Source organism: Myiozetetes cayanensis, unplaced genomic scaffold, assembly GCF_022539395.1.
Source record: "Myiozetetes cayanensis isolate MyiCay16 unplaced genomic scaffold, myiCay2020 scf487, whole genome shotgun sequence".
Taxonomy (NCBI): Eukaryota; Metazoa; Chordata; class Aves; order Passeriformes; family Tyrannidae; genus Myiozetetes; species Myiozetetes cayanensis.
Window position 1 is genome coordinate 12,699 of NW_026087728.1, and position 6,296 is coordinate 18,994.

Below are 6,296 nucleotides of genomic sequence, written 5' to 3' on the forward strand. Positions count from 1 at the left end.
ACCTCATAAAGGCTTTGTCCTCATAAAGCCTGTGAACCTCAGAAGGGGCAAACATCATACAGGCTCTGCCTTCATAAACACCATAAATGTCATAAAAGCTCTGTCCTCATACACCCCACACACCTCATGACAGAGCTCTCATCATAAAAGATCTTTCTGCATAAAGCCCATGAACATAATAGGGTGCTGTCCTCAGAAAGCCCATACACCTCATAAGAGGCTCTCCTCATAAAGGCCATGTCCTTATAAACCCCATAAACACTGCTGCCTAAAAGACTGCAGAGGAAAAAAGACTCCAGGCCAAATTAGGCAGGAGGGCAGAGAAACAGCAGAGGTTTCCATGAGCCTCCAGTCTCCAGGAATACAAACCCACAACCATCCCTTCCAACACAGGGGTTACAGTTTTTATAATGATTTCCACCCAATGCCCGTCCCGTCCCCGCCCCGGTTCTGCCCCGCTCTGCCCCAGGAACGCCCGTGGGGAATTGAGTCTGGGGGAGTTTGGAGCTTTGAGCCGCTGCAACTACAACTCCCGGCGTGCCCCGCGCGGAAAAGGGGGCGGGGCGGGGTCTCTGCCGGCGGTGCGCGCGCACAGCCCCGCGGTGGCTGCCGGGAAAGCGATGGCGGCGGCAGCGGGATCTGCTCCGACTCTGTGAGAGCTGGCGGGGGCTGCGGCGGGGCTGGGGATGCGCTCGGGGGCTGCGGGGAGCGCGGCTGTGGGCGGGAAGGCTGGAGGGCTCGGCAGAGTGGAGAGGAGGGGCTCGGGGGTTCCCGAGGAGGTTTTGAGGTCCTTGAGGGGCTCTCAGGGTTTCGCGGAGGGGATTTGGTGTCCTGAGGGCGCTCAGAGGGGAGGGTGAAGGTGCCTGAAGGGGTTCAGGGGGTCCCTGAAAGGGCTGGGGCCATGGAACCCCCTCAGGAGAGAGGTTTAAACACCATGGCTGCACTGCGCAGGCGCCGGCGGAGTCCCCATGAGCAAACTACAACTCCCATTAGGCCAGCGCGCCGCCGTCATTTCTGCTCGTGCCACATCGCCCCCTGCCGTCTGGGCGGACCGACCGCAGAAAAGCGGGTCCTGATGCCCCCCCCGAACCCCAGAGACCACCAAAACTCAGCACACAGAGACCCCACAGGGAGGGGATCCCGGGGGTCCCTAAAGCCCAGCAGTGGGGTTCAAGGGGTCTCCCAGCCCTCAGGGGAGGGGTCCTGGCGGTGCCACCCAAAGTCTTGTGAGGGAGATGAACCACATGCAGGTAAGGGGATCCCAGTGCCCCCAGTATAGCCCACTGAACTCCCAGTGGCTCTCAGTATGGCCCAGTAACCCTCCCAGTGACCACTCAGTGTTTCCCAGTGACCTCCCACTGCCACCCAGTATGGCCCAATGACCCTCCAGTGAGCACCCAGTAACCCCCAGTATGGCCCAGTAACCTCCCAGTGTCCCCCTGTGTGTCCTAATAATCCCCTACTAATAACGCAGTCCCTCCCAGTGCCCTCCCAGCATCCCTCAATAACCCCCCAGTTCCTCCCAGTGCCCCCTGGTTCCCCCCAGTGTGTCCCAGTATCCCCCAGTAACCACCCAGTGCCCCCCAAAACCCCTCAAGTGTCCCCAGCGTGTCCCCAGATGCCCTTGACCTATTTGTGAGTTTGGGGGGACGGGGCCGTTTTTGGGGTCAGAGGGTCCAGGGGGGCCTTCTGGGGGAAGATGGAGGGTTGGGGACATCAGGGATGGGTTTTGGGGACAATGGGGAGGGGTTTGAGGACAGTGGCATAGAGGGTTTCAAGGGGGGAATTGGGACACCTGGGGAGGCCCTGGGGACACTGGAGACACCAGGGAGGGTCTTGGGGACACCATGGGGGTCTCAGGACTCACCTGCTCGTGGTGCTGCCCCTCCTGTCTCCCCCAGGGCCCCAATAAGGACCCATAAATGTCCCCTAACCCCCATTTTTCCTTTAATCACCTCCCCATCCACAGATCCCTTTTAACTCCAAATGCTCCCAAGACCCCTTTTAACTCCCCCAAATGCACCCAGAGGCCCCCAAAATGCCCCAAATCCCAAAGAAACCCCTGGCAAAGAGGGATCACCTGGCATCCTGGGACAGGAACACACTGGGCTGTGCTGGGGGCACTGGGCTGTACTGGGAGAGCCCTCATCCCCAAAGCCCCTCCCCTGGGCATCCGTGCCATGGTCTGGGAACCACGGCGGGGTTGGATCAAGGGGTGCACTTGATGATCTGGGAGGTCTTTTCCAAGCCGGCTGATTCTGGGATTCTCTGGGTGCCATTGCCAGGGCAGCACATGCTGGAGGCTCTGTCCACAGGGGATAGATGTGTCTGTGCAGACAGAGAGACAAGGTCAGTCTGCAAAGATGTGGGGTTAGAAAAGCAGGAGAAGTTGTGGGGTGGTTGTGGCAGGAGAAAGAAGCCCCCAGGCCAGTGCAAGCAGGCCCCCCTGGGCTTGCACATCATCTGCCCTCCCTGCAGGTTCCTGTGCTGGAGAGCAGGCCCTGAGGTGTCCCTGAGCAATGGCCCGGAGGTGAGCCCAGAGCTGGCCCTGAGGTGGCCCTGAGAAGAAGTGGAAGGCAGAGGTGGTGCTGAGGCAGGAGAGCCCCGTGCTGGGGAAGAGGCTGAGCTGGGAGTGCCCAGCAGCGAGAAGGTGCTGTGTCCATGCCCTGTGTGCCAGGTGAGCTGGGGCTTTGCTGCAGAGCTGCGGGCGCTGATTGGAGCGGCTGCAGCTGCTGAGCTGGTGGCACCCAGGAACACAAAGTGTGCCCGGCCACGGAGCCTGCAGGGAGGAGCAGGGACAGGGTCAGGGCCACTGTCAGCCCGGGGCTGGCTGGGCAGACACAGCAGGTTTGGGGTCCCCCTGGGAGCTGCCGAGGGTGGAGGGCGGAGCGGGCGATGCCGGAGCTGGGGGACCCCCGGCAGGCTGGAGGGGGGAGCACAGAGAGGGAGGAGCCCCGGGACCCCCGGGAGCCTGAAACAGGGGGAGCGGAGAAGGGGAAACCTGGAGAGTGGGGACCCCTGGGATCCCCAGGACAATGAGGTGGAGAACCTGGAGAGGGGGAATGTCTGGGAAGGCGGCACTCAGAAGGTGAGAGTCAGAGGAGAAGGGACCCTTGGGATCCCCAACACTCAATTTGGAGTGAATCTTCATATTTTGGAATATATTTTTAGCTGCATCTCAACTTTCTGCAGATTAGGAGGGCAGGGGCCTTAGTGCTGTTTCTGAGGGTTTGTTTGCCTGAATCTCATTTTTTTTGTTTTTTTGGGGCTGAATCTTGGTGTTTTGCAGGTTTTTATGGTTCCAGGATGCCCGGTGACTTCTAGAGATGGTCTTGGCAGGAGGAACCCCCAAGCCAAAGTGCTCAGCCCTTGTTTCCCCCCAGCAGGATTTGTCCTTCCCAAAGCTTGGGCGGATGGAGGAGGAGGCTGCAAGGAAGATGCTGCAGGCCCCCCAGGCAGGTGAGGAGGAAGTCAGTGCCCCTTTGGCCCTGTCTTGTGGTGCATCTGTTGAGCAGCCTCCCAGCAGGGAGAAACCCTTCAGGTGCTTGGAATGTGGGAAGGGCTTCAGCTGCAGCTCCAGCGTGATCCGACACCAGCGCATCCACACTGGGGCACGGCCCTACACGTGTGGGGAATGTGGGAAGAGGTTTCAGACCAGCACACATCTCCTCCTGCATGAACAGACGCACACAGGAGAGAGGCCCTTCCACTGCACTGAGTGTGGGAAGAGCTTCACCCAGAACTCCACCCTCATCACACCGGGGAGAAGCCCTGCAAGTGTGGGGAGTGTGGGAAGAGCTTCAGGGAGAACTCGACCCTGATCCAGCACCAGCGCATCCACACTGGGCAACGGCCATACAAGTGCTTGCAATGTGGGAAGAGGTTTCAGACCAGCTCCAATCTCCTCAGGCATGAGCGGACACACACAGGGGAGAGGCCCTTCTGCTGCACCGACTGCGGGAAGAGCTTCAAACGCAACTCCCACCTTGTCACCCATCGGCGCATCCACACTGGGGAGAGGCCCTACAGGTGTGGAGAGTGTGGGAAGAGCTTCAACCAGACAGCTGCCTTGACCTAACACCAACAGACCCACCAGTAAGGGAAGCCCCGCGAGTGCCCCGACTGCGGGAAGAGCTTCGGCCGCTGCTCCCACCCTGAATGACCCCCTGATGGTGAGGCAACCCCTGGAGTCCAGTGACTGTCAGTCCATCCCTTTCCACCAGAAAGGGCCAGTCCCCTTTTCCAGGGCCACGTTCTACCAACAGAACCCTTCTTGGGGGGTGTGTGGAGATTCCTGCCTTGGCTGGGGACCTCCCAAGGTCAGTGCTGGAGGCTGAGAGCAGAGATCTCCCCACGAGCGTTGGTCTGGGGGAGTTCCATCCATCTCTAATTCATAATTCTTGCTTTGGTGCCAGCTTGAGTAGAATTGCTTCAACAATTGCTTTAGGGTAGAGCACTGTCTTATCTTATGCTGTACTAATGGTAGTTTTAGTGTTTCTATTGTGCAGTAAATAATTCTGATGAAGATCTTTTGTCTGATCATTTGTAACCCTAAAGAATTCGTTTCTATCAATAGATTGGACTTGTCATCATTAAAGCTCTGGTTCAGTCCCACCTCTGTAATTCCTGTCAACTGAAAATGTTGGCATAACCCAAGGCTGAGATTGGATCCAGCAGCCCCAGCACCCCACAGTCAGTTGGGAACTCAGGGGGCCACCCCCCCTTTCCCAGCCTTCTGTACCCAAAGACCCTCATGGGACCGTCTGACCCACCAGACCACCCCCTTTTCCACCCTTCTCCCTGTTCTTTCCACTTTTCCATGGTCCTCAATCCCCAGCCCCTCCCAGATCAGTTTAGGGGTCCCAAACCCCACTTTTCCCCCCCTCTCTCTCCTCCTTCCACATCATCCCCCCACTCCCCAGGACCCTCATGCTCAGTTTGGGGGTCCCACCTTGCCCTTTCCTCACTCTTCTCACCTCTCCTACCCATTCCCCATCATCTCCCAAACCTCACTGCCCTGCCCCCCTCCACTTCTGGGGCCCCACTCCCTTCCCACTCAGTTTGGGGTCCCACCACCCCTTTTATCCCCTCTGACCCCCCTTTTCCCACCGACCTCCCACTTCTCACCCCCCGCTCACCTGAGAGCTCCTCACCCTCAGCACGGGGGGCTCCCAGCACCACCAGTGCCCAGAGAAGCCCCCCCAGAAAAGGGGTTGGGTGGGGTCCTGGGTGGGCTCTGAGTGTGTTTGGGGGTCCATGAGGGGCTATTGGGAGGTTTAGGGGTCCCAGCACCTTTTGGGGTGAGCTGGGTGCCTATTGAAGGGCAAGTGCCTTCCCAAAACCCCCCCAGAGTGGGGTGACACGGGGGGAACACAGAGGGGTCCCCATGCCCGATCCATCCTGGGGCTGGTTCTGACTCCCCAAACTCAGCTCCACCCCTTGGGATCCTCCAAACCCCACTACTACCCCCCAATATCTGGTACTGGGGAGAACTGGGAAGCTTTGCTGGGATCACTGGGAGCAGCCGGGTGGAGGCAGAGTGACAGCAGGGCAGGGGGGACACACGACCCCCAAAATCCTCATGGACATGGGGGGGTCCAGGCTGTGCCCGAGGGTCTGGAGGGGCTGTGGCCGCCACCGGCTCAGGAGCTCTGTGGGGAGAGAAAAGGGGGTGACAGCGGGGTGGGGGGACAGGGGGGACACCAGGATACACCCAGAGCTGGACTGGACCCAGCGGGACCAGAACTGGGACAACTGGGATCATACTGGGAGCAGCTGGGCCCCTGCAGGGGTCATACTGGGAGTGACTACAATAATACTGGGAGTGTGTGAGAGGGACTGCAGCCATACTGGGGATGAGTGGGATCAAACTGGATTCATACTGGAAGTGTCTGGAAGATCCTGGGATCATACTTGGGGTGACTGCGATCCTACTGGACTCATACTGGGATCATACTGGAGGTGACTGCGATCCTACTGGGATCATACTGGGATCAGACTAGGATCATACTGGGAGCAGCTGGTTCTATGCTAGGGGCAACTGGAAGCTAGTAGGATACACCTGGGACAACTGGGACCATGCTGGGCACAACTGGGATCATACTGGGAGCAACTGGGCCCACAGTGAAGGTGGCTGGGGTCATACTGGGAGTGACTGGGAGCATTCTGAGGGCAGTTTGGACCATGGTTGCTCAACTGGGATATATGGGGAGCAAGTGGGATCATGCTGGAGGTGACTGGGATCATACTGGGAGCGATTAGGACACAACTGGGGGTGACTGGGAGTAGCTGTGAGC

At 59.0% G+C, this 6,296-nt stretch overlaps 1 long non-coding RNA gene across 1 annotated transcript; it reads left to right on the forward strand.

Moving 5' to 3' along the window:
* The first annotated feature begins 602 nt into the window (after positions 1–602).
* Positions 603–3,751, forward strand: LOC126648333 (uncharacterized). The gene is made up of 3 exons (XR_007630786.1): positions 603–652; positions 2,479–2,677; positions 3,387–3,751. It is a non-coding gene; the product is annotated as an uncharacterized LOC126648333 (long non-coding RNA).
* The last annotated feature ends 2,545 nt before the right edge of the window (positions 3,752–6,296 follow it).